This window comes from Chrysemys picta, chromosome 12, assembly GCF_011386835.1.
Source record: "Chrysemys picta bellii isolate R12L10 chromosome 12, ASM1138683v2, whole genome shotgun sequence".
Classification (NCBI taxonomy): Eukaryota; Metazoa; Chordata; order Testudines; family Emydidae; genus Chrysemys; species Chrysemys picta.
This window is the reverse complement of record NC_088802.1, coordinates 3,908,990-3,926,747: the sequence shown is the minus strand read 5'-3', so window position 1 is coordinate 3,926,747 and position 17,758 is coordinate 3,908,990.

The following is a 17,758-nucleotide window of genomic DNA, read 5'->3' as shown; positions in this document are numbered from 1 at the left end:
ATGGACATGTGACTTGCCCGTGTGACTCCAAAACTCCATCTTGGAGATGGACTTTGCATAGGAGAGAGGAGGGGGTCTCCCCCCACAAGGGAAAGTCTATTTAAGCCTGTGGGAGACCCCTCCATTTTGTCTTCAGCTTGCTAAAGGGATAGCCTCTCCACCCCCAAGGATACCTGATAGAGACTGCAACAAAGGACAGTACCTACAGGGGGTGTGAGTGATTGCTGGACCCAGACTAGAAGGAGACTGGTCTGTAAAAAGAAGCTTACTGGAACTGGGGAGGTTTTTATCTATACTCAGTTGTCTTACTGTATTAGACTCAGACTTGCGTGTTTTATTTTATTTTACTTGGTAATTCACTTTGTTCTGTCTGTTACTACTTGGAACCACTTAAATCCTACTGTCTGTATTTAATAAAATCACTTTTTACTTATTAATTAACCCAGAGTATGTATTAATACCTGGGGGAGCAAACAACTGTGCATATCTCTCTATCAGTGTTATAGAAGGCCAACGATTTATGAGTTTACCCTGCATAAGCTTTATACAAGGTAAAATGGATTTATTTGGGGTTTGGACCCCACTGGGAGTTGGGCATCTGAGCATTAAAGCCTGGAACACTTCTGTGAGCTGCTTTCAGTTAAGTCTGGAGCTTTGGGGCACGTGGTTCAGACCCTGGGTCTGAGTTGGAGCAGACGGGAGTGTCTGGCTCAACAAGACAGGGTGCTGGAGTCCTAAGCTGCCAGGGCAGGAAAGCAGGGGCAGAAGTAGTCTTGGCACATCAGTTGGCAGTTCCCAAGGGGGTTTCTGTGATCCAACCCGTCACAGTGGGTGTCTACAGCCACACACAGACTTGCAGTGAAACAACAATGGGTGGGAACTGAACCCCATTGAGTTATGTCAGGGACACAATGTGTGTGTAGAGGAGCCTTGGCTTGGCTGTGTCTTGCTGAACATCCAGCCACCCGCCTGGGACGAGCCGGGCTACAGGGGCTCCCTGGGTCAAGGTCAGCGGCAGCTGGTGTGTGCACGGCCAACGAGAGGAAGGGAAGCCGGTACAAATTACTGGGGCCCGGCGGTCCGGAAGGGAGCCTGGGGTCCGGCTTCCCCACCCTCTCGTTGGACCTCTTTAGCCATTCCGCCCTTGCTGGGGAGCCCCAAAAAATATTTCACCAGGGCCCAAACCGGCTCTCGGCGGCCCTGGGTGTGTGCTAGTGACAAGGCATAAAAACATCAGCAACATATTAACCAAGAGCAACCTTGACCTGAAGGGTGATTTTATGGTAAGTATTCTAAACTTTATGACTTTGCAGTCTAAGGAGTACAGCCCAGCCCCTTCAAAAGGCCAGCTAAGAGCTGGAAAGAAGATTGTGGTTTTAAACTTTGAAAAACTCCATAGACAGAAGGGAACAATCCTACCCATCCCATACGCCACCCCATTCCATCTGCCCCGGTCTCTTCCCATCATTATTTCTCCTTGGGCCAATACTGAGCCCATAATCACGGTGTGGCCTGGTCCTGCTGGGGGGGAAATACAAGCCAGGGATGCATGTTTGGGTTTTGTCTGACTCTGGGGAGAGGCGTGTCAGGCCGGAGAGAAGGGACAATGGGGACTGCTCAGCGCACAAAGCCAGACATGCTCACGTCCACAAGGAGCCGCAGTCTGCTTCTCTGCACAGGCTCTTTGCTGCTGGAGCTCCCTGCAGATGTCTCCCGCGAACACATCTGCTGCCATAGGTCTAGATTCTGACCCGGGTTGTACCATTGCTCCTTTGACTTGAGCAGTCAGCCAGTCTCTGGGGCCTTGCTACATTCTTCCATTGGAAGGAGAAATGGATTATAGGAGTCAGGTATTTCTTTGGTGCAGTCTTTATTATTTACAAACAACGTCCCATATTCCTGTGCCCTGACCAGGGTAGAAACAAACAGCACCCAGCACTTTCCTTACTCAGAACTCCACATCTGCCTTTCCAGGGAACCCTGTACCTGAAGCCAGCTCTGTCTCTCCCTGTCCTGCCGGGATCAAACTCACCACTGCTTCCCTTGGCTTTCCGCCTCACACACACGAAGCTGCCTGCCAGTCCCTCAGCCCCTGTGTTTTCAGCTAGCTCCGGGGAAACCCCTCTTGAGCCTGGTCTACACTTAAAAGTGGATCAACCTAGTGATGTCACTCAGGGCTGTGAAAAATTTTGTGCCCTGATTGCCACAGCTACATTACATCGACCTAACCCCCAGCTACTATCTCTGGCACATCTCCTGGGCACCGGCTGTCAGTTACCCCATCACAGAAGTGGAACAGTCACACCACAGCCCAGGACCAGGGCTGACCCCCTCAGACTCTCCAGTAGCTTAAATACAACCTTTCCCAGAGCTCCCATCTTGGTAGCATACAGGGTTACAGTTTGCTTCTACAGGGAGGGACACACAATAGTTGAAGCAAACAGACACATGAGCTTTGCAAAAGAAGTTCTATACCAGGGGTAGGCAACCTATGGAACGTGTGCCAAAGGCGGCACATGAGTTGATTTTCAGTGGCACTCACACTGCCCGGGTCCTGGCCACCGGTCCGGGGGGCTCTGCATTTTAATTTAATTTTAAATGAAGCTTCTTAAACATTTTAAAAACCTTATTTCCTTTACGTACAACAATAGTTTAGTTCTATATTATAGACTTATAGAAAGAGACCTTCTAAAAACGTTAAAACGTATTACCGGCACGCGAAACCTTAAATTAGAGTGAATAAATGAAGACTCGGCACACCGCTTCTGAAAGGTTGCCGACCCTTGTTCTAAACTAAACACACGCTTTCTAAATTATCTCTATTTCTTGTGTGTGCTGTCTATGAGTAAAGTAACTGCAGGAGAGCTCTCTCCCGCCAACAAACAGCGGCTAAACCCAGTCAGGAGTGAAGCATTACCAAGTTTGAAAAACTAGTTTATCACAAGAACTGTCATCTTCTCTCCAAAAAAAGAAGATGCATACACCCCAGGCAAGCCATTGTGGAACATCAGTGGACAAAAGCCTTTGTTGATTGCTCCCCCTACCCATAAAGAAGAGACAGTCACCTGTCCCATCTGCTTGAACTCTGGGAGTAAAGGAATAAAAATCCTTGTCAAAAAGAAATTGTTATCTCTATGTCGCTTGAACTCTGAAGGGAGATGATTTCTAAGCATAAGGAAGAGTTCCCCAGGGCTTGGCCGGGGTTAGCCCTAAAGGACATATAGATCTTGAATATCACAAAAGCTTCTATTACTCTCTTGGAAATAAGACTGTAACTCATTTGTGTGCGTATGTTTACCTGCTTTCACCTTGTAGGAGAGAGAGAGAGCTTGGAGCACTGAGGCCTGAACTAGAGGCTGTGAAAGTCAGGCCATGTATTAAAGCAGATGCTTACTAGTTCACTGTCCAGTACATGGACTTGGCAAAGTTCTTGCTAGTGTACTGTATTATTATGTTGGTAGTCCATCGCTGATGGTGGCCATATTGTTGCAATTCTCATCTATGGCTATGCATATGTCTCTGATGCACAGTCGGTCGCACTGAGGACATGGGAAGTCCGTATCTATGATGTTTAATGCAGCTGTGTGGAGCCTTTCATGTGCAGCCTGGAGACGATTTAGTCAATCCTGTCACATGCTGATCGTGTCAGAGATTGCCAGTGAGTCCTGTTCTGAGCCATTTGTTCAGGTTCTTTGGGACTGATGCCAGCCCACTGGAGACTGCACTTCAGATTATCTTTGAAGCGCTTACGTGGACGACCCTTCTTTCTTTTATCATGACTCAGCTCCCCATACAAGATCTGTTTTGGGAGATGGCTGACGCTTAGGCACTGGAATGACATGCTCATTGGAAGAAGACCTCAGTCTTCTTGAGACTGATGGTGAGGCCAAAGAGCTAGGATGCTTCAGAAAACCTATCAACGATGACCTGAAGTTCGTCGTGCCTATAGGCCATCAAGGCATGCTCATCTGCAAAAAGTGCCTTGACAAGAAGTTTCTCCAGCATCTTGGTCTTAGCACTGAGTCTTTGAGGATCAAAGAAGGAGCCATCAAGTCGGTAGCAGATGTATATCCCCTGATCCAAGTCCCTTGTGGCATGGCTGAGGACACAAGCAAAGAACAAATTCATCAGCACTGGAGCAAGTACGAAGCCTGGCTTCATTGCATTTGAGATTTGAATGTGTCAGAAGTACTAGTGTACTAGACATTAGATTGTTTTATAAATATATTCCAGCTAATACAGATACATCCCAATCTAGTAAAAGATAAAATGATTTGATAAAATAATGAATAGGGATGTTTTGTCCAAGATATCAGGCACAAGGGGAGGTAACAGATGTCATGAAACACGAAAAGTGGTACTTAAGATGTTTATTCCAGTTCTTCGTCTCAGTCTATAAATATCAGGGTACCTCGCATTAACCCTTTGTGTGGCCTAAGGGACAGCAGAAACTCCCTCTGTTGACTGAGTAACTCCTTGGGGTACCCACATGTTAGTGTACCTATAACCACAGAGCCAGGGCTCCGGGACTGTGCCCTGAGGGCAATAAACCTGGCCGACGCCTTCATCACTGAACCATGCCTGTGGTCTTTCTCTATTCAGCATTGCAGTCTGCTGAATTAGCAGGTTGGATTACCTGCTGTTAGTACTGATAACACTGGAGCTCCAAGGACAGAAGCACGGAGCAGCCTGAACAGCATTATCAAGGCACTGACTTTCCAGACCTCAACACTTAACAACAGTAACTGTCATTTCTTTTCTTAGTTAATAAACACCACATCCAGAAGGTGTGTGGTTACACTAGAGCTAAAGATGAAAATTTATGGTCATTTGTTCAAGGCAATCCTAAAATATGTGCCCCAACATCAAATTAAGATTTCATTTTAAAATTTACTGGTTCTTATAAGGAGATTCTTACCCCCAGAAATACAGCCTGGATCCACATGTGTCAGTCCCTTGTTCGCAGCTAATGAGGAGCTGTGAGAAGAGTTCAGGAAGCCTCACCCGACCCTGACACATCACTGGCTCCCACACCATCCCCCTTCCCCCACCATTGCCCCCAGTGACAGCCCCTTGGGAGGATCTGCAGGCTACAGCCTGGGTATGCTGGTCCCTGAATTGTGGGCACCCCACTGGCTCCCACACCATCCCCCATCCCCCACCATTGCCCCCAGTGACAGCCCCTTGGGAGGATCTGCAGGCTACAGCCTGGGTGTGCTGGTCCCTGAGTTCTGGGCACAGCCACACCACCATCGGACAGCCCTGGCCCAGCAGTGACCCACAGGCTCTGAGCCTTGAGGGCCCAAACACCACAGGATGTGCTGCCCACCGAGGCCCTGAGTGGCTCTGCTCCCAGGGTCCTCGATTGCTCCAGGCCCATTATTAGGCCTGCAAAGGACACCAAGAAGTTGTCCCTGCATCTAGCTGGTGTGACGCTGGCAGAGTAGGTGCCAGCTCCTGCCAAGGCTCTAGGCCTCCGCTCAACACGGGCAGATTCATTGTGGGGAACCAGCCCAGCTCACCTCTGCATGCTGCTAGCACTGGTAAGTTGGTTATACTCACGAGAATGTGTTTACACTTCAGGAAACGCTTCTAAGAAGCTATGGGCAATAATCTCAGTCATAATAACTGTATCCCCTGCTATATGGTAATAGGTAAATCGTGCTTTGAACTGTAAAAAAAATGTTTGCTGTGTAAAGGTGACCCCAGTCAGGAGGGATCCTCTCCCGCCCATCTAGGAGACCTGTCAAAAGTAAAGGGGCCATTACAGGACATTGCAATACAAAGACTTTGTTATTTGCCCCCCGCACACCCGTGAAGGAAATCCAACGAGCCGACAAGAAAACATTCTGTACCTGCTGTTGTCAGATGCTACCGGTGTGGTGCTTCTGCTTTCTCCTGTTGATATCACGCGGCTGCGTGCGTGTGTTCCCTCTGTGTGCTGCCCCAGCTCTGCGCAGATAGCTGACACAGCAAACCCGACGAGAACCCCCAATAAACAGAGTCTAGTAAGGTACAAAGGCACCTCGGCCAGGTTTATTGCGACCCTGACACAATTTCAGTTCCCCGTAGATTACTTAGTCTACCAGGCATACTACTAGAAAGTGCCGCTCGGCAATGGACTCAGCTCAGTCAGTGGCGGGACTTTCCACTGCCCCCTTGGCTGGACAAAGACACCACCCCAGGGACACATTCTTATACACAGGTACAAACAAGTTACACATCACTCCTGACGTATTGAGGTGCAACCCCTCTACGTAGCAAGGTACAACCCCTCTACGTAGTAAGGTGCCACCTCTCCCCTTGTACATGTTGGTTCGATCAAAACAACTTTATCCATCATTTTACCCTTTTGCCCCTGTCATTGGGATGGGTCGGCCTGTTCCATGTTATCTGTGGAATGTTCCAGTATTGGAGTGTTCTGATATCTAGTGTCCAGTACTTTTTAGGTATGTCTCTTTCTGCAGCATCAGCCCTTTCCTTGCCAGGTTCTGTGAGCAGGGCCTGCCGCTTAACTTTGCTTTATGTTAGCAAAGTCTTGACCATTACTTTAGTTTAGGCCTCAGGCCTCAGACTGGGCCTCTGATACCAAGATTTATATCTCAGGGCCTCCTCTTACTACACCTGCCACTTATTGACACATACCTGCTGGGACAAGGTAGGCAATAAAAGATAATCAGTTCCATGAAACAGATCAGCAGTGAAAGAAGAACAGTTTCACTTTCCATAAAGATGAATTCTTTGCTAACGGAGCCAAAGTAAATGGGAGCGGTGTCTAAAGGTTATCTTATCAGATTAGTAATTCCTGGATGTGTTCCACATTGTCCATATGTTGCCAGCACAGGTGTGCTCGAGGACAGCAACAGTGGGTTCGTTGCCCGGTGTGCTTCGCGCCAATAAAGACACCAGGGGGAGAAGCAAACAAAGTTTATTTGGGATCCCAAAGCGGTGCAAGGAGACTGGCAAGTCTCAAATCAAGCACATTAACAGGAACAGTTTTTCTTCTTTTATACATTTTGCAGTTAAGCCTCATCCCGCCCTTTCCCCTCTAGCCCTCCCTTTCACCCCCCCATTCCTCCCTCTACCCCTCCCATCCCTGGTAATAGTTAAGTCATTCTTGGCAGCTATAAGCCTAGCTTGTTAGTAACTTCTTTAAACCGTTATCTTGTCCTTTTTCCCTTCAGCCAGAAACATGCAGCCTCATTATTACTGCTTGAGCAGGGGGTTGCACACAGATAACTGGTTGCTTACATATTCCAATTGCACCTGGCTTTTGAGGTTGATTAGAGTTTAAACATGGAAGGACAGAGTTTGGTTCACTTAGGCCTAGTGCAGGAAGGCTTCATTGACACTTAGTGGCCTTCCACCCTCCCGAGTTACCTAGGGTGAGGCCTAGTGACGTCAACACATACTAACACCACTTAAAGTTGCGCAGAACTTTCTTTTTAGACCCAATTTCTCCAAATTCATTAAATTCCACATGTGTCCGCACACTGGCCAGAACAGGGGTGGCCACCCTGTTCCTCCAGAGCCACCTGCGGTTCTTCAGAAGTTAATATGCGGCTCCTTGTATAGGAACCGACTCCGGCGCTGGAGCTACAGGTGCCAACTTTCCAATGTGCCGGGAGGTGCTCACTGCTCAACCTCTGGCTCTGCCACAGGCCCTGCCCCCACTCCACCCCTTCCCGCCCCCTCCCCTGAGCCTGCAGTGCCCTCGCTCTTCCCCCCAGAGCCTCCTGCTTGCCAAGAAACAGCTGATTGGGAGGTACGTCGAGGGAGAGGGAGGCGCTGATCAGCGGGACTGCCGGTGGGCGGGAGGCACTGGAAGCAGAGCGGGGGAGTTGATAGGGGGCTGCTGACGTATTACTGTGGGTCTTTGGCAATGTACATTGGTAAATTCTGGCTTCTTCTCAGGCTCAGATTGGCCACCAAGGGCCAGAAAATTACCATGCTGGTAGTGTTAGTGATGCAATTTAAGGACATTTGTTCAAGGCACAGTCCTAAAATATGCCCCCCAATATCAAACTAAGATTTCATTTTAAAATTTATTGGTACTTATAAGGAGATTCTTACCCCCAGAAATACAGCCTGGATCCACAGGTGTCAGTGGGGTTCCCTTGTTCGCAGCTGATGCACCCCACGGAGAACCAGCAGCACAACGTAATGTTCCACAGGTCACTAGAAGTTTCTGATTTTATGAAGGCCGGTGCAGAGCGGGTGCAAATGAGAAATCTGGGCCAGAAGCAGGATAGAAAGAGAGCACGTGGCTTCAAGTCTATTTTCCCAGTGTTCTCACTCTCACACACAGGTAGTTTCCGATTGCATTGAAAGGTAGCGTGCCAGTCGAGGGACTGGATAACAGACCTGGGGGTAAATTTGGGGACATTACCTTGTGATTCATTTGAGCCAAAGTCCCTTCCCCAAATGACCTGCTTCTGCTTTTCTTCATGCTGTAGAAGGGGGGTGCGACACGGGCAGCTGAGAAGGGAGACGCCCAGCGCGTACACAGGCACACCGGGGAGGCAGGTGCGACTAAGGAGTGCAGGACAGAGGCTCAGGGCACCGAGATGGGGGAGCTGACATCAGGGAAACCACGCTGGGGCTCAGACTCCGCTCATGGGCCTGCCCCGGCCATACTTAGTGTTCAGCACCAAGAGCAGACCAAGAACGCCCAGATCTGCTGGGCTTCCAGAAAGGGCAGGCAATCGAGGCTCCCCTTGCCACACAGCCGTGCTTCCACTGATAGATGAGGAGCTGTGAGAAGAGCTCCGGAAGCCTCCCCTGACCCTTACAACTCACTGGCTCCCACACGTCCCCTTTCCCCACTCTTGCACCCCACTGGGTCCAGCACCATCCCCCTTCACTCATCATTGCTGCCCTCTGTCTCCCACACCATCCCCCTTCCCCCACCATTGCCCCCAGTGAAAGCCCCTTGGGAGGATCTGCAGGCTACAGCCTGGGTGTGCTGGTCCCTGAGTTCTGGGCACAGCCACACCACCATCGGACAGCTCTGGCCCAGCAGTGACCCACAGGCTCTGAGCCTTGGGGGCCCAAACACCACAGGATGTGCTGCCCACCGAGGCCCTGAGTGGCTCTGCTCCCAGGGTCCTCGATTGCTCCAGGCCCATTATTAGGCCTGCAAAGGACACCAAGAAGTTGTCCCTGCATCTAGCTGGTGTGACGCTGGCAGAGCAGGTGCCAGCTCCTGCCAAGGCTCTAGGCCTCCGCTCAACACGGGCAGATTCATTGTGGGGAACCCGCCCAGCTCACCTCTGCATGCTGCTAGCACTGGTAAGTTGGTTAGACTCACGAGAATGTGTTTACACTTCAGGAAATGCTTCTAAGTTGCTGGTGGGCAATAATCTCAGTCATAATAACTGTATCCCCTGCTATCAGGTAAAAGGTAAATCGTGCTTTGAACTGTAAAAAAAACAGTTTGCTGTGTAAAGGTGACCCCAGTCAGGAGGGATCCTCTCTCCCCCATCTAGGAGGCCTGTCAAAAGTAAAGGGGCCATTACGGGACATTGCAATACAAAGACTTTGTTATTTGCCCCCCGCACACCCATGAAGGAAATCCAACGAGCCGACAAGAAAATAATCTGTACCTGCCACTTATTGACACATAGCTGCTGGGACAAGGTAGGCAATAAGAGATAATCCGTTCCATAAAACAGATCAGCAGTGAAAGAAGAACAGTTTCACTTTCCATAAAGATGAATTCTTTGCTAACGGAGCCAAAGTAAATGGAACTGTGTCTAAACATTATCTTATCAGATTAGTAATTCCTGGATGTGTTCCACATTGTCCTTACTAACACCACTTAAAGTTGAGCAGAACTTTCTTTTTAGACCCAATTTCTCCAAATTCATTACATTCCACATGTGTCCTCACACTGGCCAGAACAGGGGTGGCCACCCTGTTCCTCCAGGGCCACATGCGGTTCTTCAGAAGTTAATATGCGGTTCCTTGTATAGGAACCGACTCCGGCGCTGGAGCTACAGGTGCCAACTTTCCAATGTGCCGGGGGGTGTTCACTGCTCAACCTCTGGCTCTGCCACAGGCCCTGCCCCCACTCCACCCCTTCCCACCCCCTCCCCTAAGCCTGCAGTGCCCTCGCTCTTCCCCCCAGAGCCTCCTGCTTGCCAAGAAACAGCTGATTGGGAGGTACGTCGAGGGAGAGGGAGGCGCTGATCAGCGGGACTGCCGGTGGGCGGGAGGCACTGGAAGCAGAGCGGGGGAGCTGATGGGGGGCTGCTGACGTATTACTGTGGCTCTTTGGCAATGTACATTGGTAAATTCTGGCTTCTTCTCAGGCTCAGATTGGCCACCAAGGGCCAGAAAATTACCATGCTGGTAGTGTTAGTGATGCAATTTAAGGACATTTGTTCAAGGCACAGTCCTAAAATATGCCCCCCAATATCAAACTAAGATTTCATTTTAAAATTTATTGGTACTTATAAGGAGATTCTTCTCCCAGAAATACAGCCTTGTGACCATGCGGTTCTGGTGGAACCCAACTGAGAGCGCCAACTCAGGACAAATTGCTCGAACAGGGCAGTTACAGCCCGAGGCTGGGTTTTTTTCCACCTCTAAGGCAAACCAAACCAGCCAGACTAAGAGGACTCCAGTCTCACCCCACTGGCTAACTGCAAGTCTCACAAGCAATCTCCTTAGACACTCCAGTTTCCCAGTATAACCACCAGTACCACTCGTTATGGGGACAAATGGTTATGAAAACCAATACCCCAGTAAAAGAAAAAGGTTCTCCTGATCCCAAAGGACCAAGCCCCAGACCCAGGTCAATATACAAATTAGATCTTACCCACAAATCACGCTGTTGCCAATCCTTTAGAATCTAAAATCTAAAGGTTTATTCATAAAAGGAAAAAGATAGAGATGAGAGTTAGAATTGGTTAAATGGAATCAATTACATACAGTAATGGCAAAGTTCTTGGTTCAGGCTTGCAGCAGCGATGGAATAAACTGCAGGTTCAAATCAAGTCTCTGGAATACATCCCCCGCTGGGATGGGTCCTCAGTCCTTTGTTCAAAGCTTCAGCTTGTAGCAAAGTTCCTCCAGAGGTATGAAGCAGGATTGAAGACAAGATGGAGATGAGGCATCCGCCTTATATAGTCTTTTCCAGGTGTAAGAATACCTCTTTGTTCTTACTGTGGAAAATTACAGCAAAATGGAGTCTGGAGTCACATGGGCCAGTCCCTGCATACTTTGCTGAGTTACAAGGCGTATCTGCCTTGTAACTTCTCTCAATGGGTCCAGTGTATAGCTGATGGTCCTTAATGGGCCATCAAGCAGGCTAGGCAGAGCTAACACCAGTTTGTCTGGGATGTCACCCAGCAGCATAGCATAAGTTTGAAATACAGACAGTATAGAGCCAATATTCATAACTTCAACTACAAAAGTGATACACACATATAGACAGCATAATCATAACCAGTAAACCATAACCTTGTCTTAGACACCCCATTTGACCCCCTTTATACAAGATTTGCGTGCCACTACAGGACCTTGGTTGCAACAATGATCTATATGGTCCCAGATTATATCAATAACGTCACAAGCCTGGATCCACAGGTGTCAGTGGGGTTCCCTTGTTCGCAGCTCATGCACCCCACGGAGAACCAGCAGCACAACGTAATGTTCCACAGGTCACTAGAAGTTTCTGATTTTATGAAGGCCGGTGCAGAGCGGGTGCAAATGAGAAATCTGGGCCAGAAGCAGGATAGAAAGAGAGCACGTGGCTTCAAGTCTATTTTCCCAGTGTTCTCACTCTCACACACAGGTAGTTTCCGATTGCATTGAAAGGTAGCGTGCCAGTCGAGGGACTGGATAACAGACCTGGGGGTAAATTTGGGGACATTACCTTGTGATTCATTTGAGCCAAAGTCCCTTCCCCAAATGACCTGCTTCTGCTTTTCTTCATGCTGTAGAAGGGGGGTGCGACACGGGCAGCTGAGAAGGGAGACGTCCAGCGCATACACAGATACACCAGGCAGCCAGGTGCGACTAAGGAGTGCAGGACAGAGGCTCAGGGCACCGAGATGGGGGAGCTGACATCAGGGAAACCACGCTGGGGCTCAGACTCCGCTCATGGGCCTGCCCCGGCCATACTTAGTGTTCAGCACCAAGAGCAGACCAATAGCGCCCAGATCAGCTGGGCCTTCACAAAGGGCAGGCAATCGGGGCTCCCCTTGTCACACAGCCGTGCTTCCACTGATAGATGAGGAGCTGTGAGAAGAGCTCCGGAAGCCTCCCCTGACCCTTACAACTCACTGGCTCCCACACGTCCCCCTTTCCCCACTCTTGCACCCCACTGGGTCCAGCACCATCCCCCTTCACTCATCATTGCTGCCCTCTGTCTCCCACACCATCCCCCTTCCCCCACCATTGCCCCCAGTGAAAGCCCCTTGGGAGGATGTGCAGGCTACAGCCTGGGTGTGCTGGTCCCTGAGTTCTGGGCACAGCCACACCACCATCGGACAACCCTGGCCCAGCAATGACCCACAGGCTCTGAGCCTTGAGGGCCCAAACACCACAGGATGTGCTGCCCACCGAGGCCCTGAGTGGCTCTGCTCCCAGGGTCCTCGATTGCTCCAGGCCCATTATTAGGCCTGCAAAGGACACCAAGAAGTTGTTCCTGCATCTAGCTGGTGTGACGCTGGCAGAGCAGGTGCCAGCTCCTGCCAAGGATCTAGGCCTCCGCTCAACACGGGCAGATTCATTGTGGGGAACCAGCCCAGCTCACCTCTGCATGCTGCTAGCACTGGTAAGTTGGTTAGACTCACGAGAATGTGTTTACACTTCAGGAAACGCTTCCAAGTTGCTGGTGGCAATAATCTCATTCCTAATAACTGTATCCCCTGCTATCAGGTAAAAGGTAAATTGTGCTTTGAACTGTAAAAAATGTTTGCTGTGTAAAGGTGACCCCAGTCAGGAGGGATCCTCTCCTGCCCATCTAGGAGGCCTGTCAAAAGTAAAGGGGCCATTGTAGGACATGGCAATACAAAGACTTTGTTATTTGCTCCCCGCACACCCATGAAGGAAATCCAACAAGCTAACAAGGAAACACTTTGTACTTGCCACTTATTGACACATATCTGCTGGGACAATGTAGGCAATAAAAGATAATCAGTTCCGTAAAACAGATCAGAAGTGAAAGAAGAACATTTTCACTTTCGATAAAGATGAATTCTTTGCTAATGGTGCCAAAGTAAACCAGAGCCGTGTCTAAAAGTGATTTTATCGAATTAGTCATTCCTGGATATGTTACACATTGTCATTACTAACATGACTTAAAGTTGAGCAGAGCTTTCTTTTAGACCCGATTTCTCCAAATGCACTAAATTCCACCTGTCCTGACACTGGCCAGAAAATTACCATGCTGGTAGTGTTAGTGATGCAAATTTATGGACATTTGTTCAAGGCATAATCTCTAAAATATGTGCCCCAATATCAAACTAAGATTTCATTTTAAAATGTACTGGTTCTTATAAGGAGATTCTTACCCCCAGAAATACAGCCTGGATCTACAGGTGTCAGTGGGGTTCCCTTGTTCGCAGCTCATGCACCCTATGGAGAACCAGCAACACAACGTAATGTTCCACAGGTCACTAGAAGTTTCTGATTTTATGAAGGCCGGTGCAGAGCGGGTGCAAATGAGAAATCTGGACCAGAAGCAGGATAGAAAGAGAGCACGTGGCTTCAAGTCTATTTTCCCAGTGTTCTCACTCTCACACACAGGTAGTTTCCGATTGCATTGAAAGGTAGAGTGCCAGTCGAGGGACTGGATAACAGACCTGGGGGTAAATTTGGGGACATTACCTTGTGATTCATTTGACCCAAAGTCCCTTCCCCAAATGACCTGCTTCTGCTTTTCTTCATGCTGTAGAAGGGGCGTGCGACACGGGGAGCTGAGAAGGGAGACGCCCAGCGCATACACAGGCACACCGGGGAGGCAGGTGCGACTAAGGAGTGCAGGACAGAGGCTCAGGGCACCGAGATGGGGGAGCTGACATCAGGGAAACCACTCTGGGGCTCAGACTCTGCTCACGGGCCTGCCCCGGCCATACTTAGTGTTCAGCATCAAGAGCAGACCAAGAACGCCCAGATCTGCTGGGCCTTCACAAAGGGCAGGCAATCGGGGCTCCCCTTGTCACACAGCCGTGCTTCCACTGATAGATGAGGAGCTGTGAGAAGAGCTCCGGAAGCCTCCCCGGACCCTTACAACTCACTGGCTCCCACACGTCCCCCTTTCCCCACTCTTGCACCCCACTGGGTCCAGCACCATCCCCCTTCACTCATCATTGCTGCCCTCTGTCTCCCACACCATCCCCTTTCCCCCACCATTGCCCCCAGTGAAAGCCCCTTGGGAGGATGTGCAGGCTACAGCCTGGGTGTGCTGGTCCCTGAGTTGTGGGCACAGCTACGCCACCATCGGACAACCCTGGCCCAGCAATGACCCACAGGCTCTGAGCCTTGAGGGCCCAAACACCACAGGATGTGCTGCCCACCGAGGCCCTGAGTGGCTCTGCTCCCAGGGTCCTCGATTGCTCCAGGCCCATTATTAGGCCTGCAGAGGACACCAAGAAGTTGTCCCTGCATCTAGCTGGTGTGACGCTGGCAGAGCAGGTGCCAGCTCCTGCCAAGGCTCTAGGCCTCCGCTCAACACGGGCAGATTCATTGTGGGGAACCCGCCCAGCTCACCTCTGCATGCTGCTAGCACTGGTAAGTTAGGTTAGACTCACGAGAATGTGTTTACACTTCAGGAAACGCTTCTAAGAAGCTATGGGCAATAATCTCATTCCTAATAACTGTATCCCCTGCTATAAGGTAAAAGGTAAATTGTGCTTTGAACTGTAAAAAAAATGTTCGCTGTGTAAAAGTGACCACAGTCAGGAGGGATCCTCTCCCGCCCATGTAGGAGACCTGTCAAAAGTAAAGGGGCCATTATGGAACATTGCAATACAAAGACTCTGTTATTTGCCCCACACACACCCATGAAGGAAATCCAACGAGCCGACAAGAAAATATTCTACACCTGCCACTTATTGACACATACCTGCTGGGACAAGGTAGGCAATAAAAGATAATCCGTTCCATAAAACAGATCAGCAGTGAAAGAAGAACAGTTTCACTTTCCATAAAGATGAATTCTTTGCTAACGGAGCCAAAGTAAATGGAACTGTGTCTAAACGTTATCTTATCAGACTAGTAATTCCTGGATGTGTTCCACATTGTCCTTACTAACACCACTTAAAGTTGAGCAGAACTTTCTTTTTAGACCCAATTTCTCCAAATTCATTAAATTCCACATGTGTCCTCACACTGCCCAGAACAGGGGTGGCCACCCTGTTCCTCCAGAGCCACATGCGGTTCTTCAGAAGTTAATATGCGGCTCCTTGTATAGGAACCGACTCCGGCGCTGGAGCTACAGGTGCCAACTTTCCAATGTGCCAGGGGGTGTTCACTGCTCAACCTCTGGCTCTGCCACAGGCCCTGCCCCCACTCCACCCCTTCCCACCCCCTCCCCTAAGCCTGCAGTGCCCTCGCTCCTCCCCCCTTCCCCCCAGAGCCTCCTGCTTGCCAAGAAACAGCTGATTGGGAGGTACATCGAGGGAGAGGGAGGCGCTGATCAGCGGGACTGCCGGTGGGCGGGAGGCATTGGAAGCAGAGCGGGGGAGCTGATGGGGGGCTGCTGACGTATTACTGTGGCTCTTTGGCAATGTACATTGGTAAATTCTGGCTTCTTCTCAGACTCAGATTGGCCGCCCCGGGCCAGAAAATTACCATGCTGGTAGTGTTAGTGATGCAATTTAGGGACATTTGTTCAAGGCACAGTCCTAAAATATGCCCCCCAATATCAAACTAAGATTTCATTTTAAAATTTATTGGTACTTATAAGGAGATTCTTCTCCCAGAAATACAGCCTCGATCCACAGGTGTCAGTGGGGTTCCCTTGTTCGCAGCTGATGCACCCCACGGAGAACCAGCAGCACAACGTAATGTTCCACAGGTCACTAGAAGTTTCTGATTTTATGAAGGCCGGTGCAGAGCGGATGCAAATGAGAAAACTGGGCCAGAAGCAGGATAGAAAGAGAGCACGTGGCTTCAAGTCTATTTTCCCAGTGTTCTCACTCTCACACACAGGTAGTTTCCGATTGCATTGAAATGTAGCGTGCCAGTCGAGGGACTGGATAACAGACCTGGGGGTAAATTTGGGGACATTACCTTGTGATTCATTTGACCCAAAGTCCCTTCCCCAAATGACCTGCTTCTGCTTTTCTTCATGCTGTAGAAGGGGGGTGCGACACAGGGAGCTGAGAAGGGAGATGCCCAGCGCATACACAGACACACCAGGCAGCCAGGTGCGACTAAGGAGTGCAGGACAGAGGCTCAGGGCACCGAGATGGGGGAGCTGACATCAGGGAAACCACTCTGGGGCTCAGACTCCGCTCACGGGCCTGCCCCGACCATACTTAGGGTATGTCTACACTACGGGATTAATCCGAATTTATATAATTCGGATTTGAAAAACAGGTTGTATAAAGTCGAAATGTATGCGGCCACACTAAGCACAGTAATTTGGTGGTGTGCGTCCAAGTACCGGGGCTAGCGTCGATTTCTGCACCGTTGCACTGTGGGTAACTATCCCATAGCTATCCCATAGTTCCCGCAGTCTCCCGCGCCCATTGGGATTGTGGGTTAAGATCCCAGTGCCTGATGGGACAAAAAACATCGTCGCAGGTGGTTCTGGGTACAGCCTCACCTCCTCCCTCCCTGCATGAAAGCAACGGACGGCAGACAACCATTTTCGCGCCTTTTTTCCTGGGTGGGTGAACACTGCAGACTCCATACCATGGCAAGCATGGAGCCCGCTGAGCTCAAGACATCAGTCATGAACATTGTAAACACCTCGCGCGTTCTCGTGGAGTTTATGCTCAGCCAGGACCAGAAAAACGAGGCGAGGAGGCAGCGGCGGCGGCAGCGCAGCGACAAGCGTGATGAGGACATTGACATGGACATGGACACGGACACGGATACAGAATTCTGTGAAACCACGGGCCCCGGTGCTTTGGAGATCATGTTGTTAATGGGGCAGATTCTATCCATGGAACGCCGATTCTGGGCAAGGGAAACAAGCACAGACTGGTGGGACCGCATAGTGTTGCAGGTGTGGGACGATTCCCAGTGGCTGCGGAACTTTCGCATGCGTAAGGGCACTTTCATGGAACTTTGTGACTTGCTGTCCCCTGCCCTGAAACGCCAGAATACCAAGATGAGAGCAGCCCTCACAGTTGAGAAGCGCGTGGCGATAGCCCTGTGGAAGCTTGCAACGCCAGACAGCTACCGGTCAGTCGGGAATCAATTTGGAGTGGGCAAATCTACTGTGGGGGCTGCTGTGATGCAAGTAGCCAAAGCAATCACTCAGGTGCTGCTACGAAAGTTAGTGACTCTGGGAAATGTGCAGGCTATAGTGGATGGTTTTGCTGCAATGGGATTCCCTAACTGTGGTGGGGCGATAGACGGAACCCATATCCCTATCTTGGCACCGGAGCACCAAGCCACCGAGTACATAAACCGCAAGGGATACTTTTCAATGGTGCTGCAAGCACTTGTGGATCACAAGGGACGTTTCACCAACATCAACGCGGGCTGGGCGGGAAGGGTTCATGACGCTCGCGTCTTCAGGAACACTACTCTGTTTAAAGGGCTGCAGCAAGGGACTTACTTTCCGGACCAG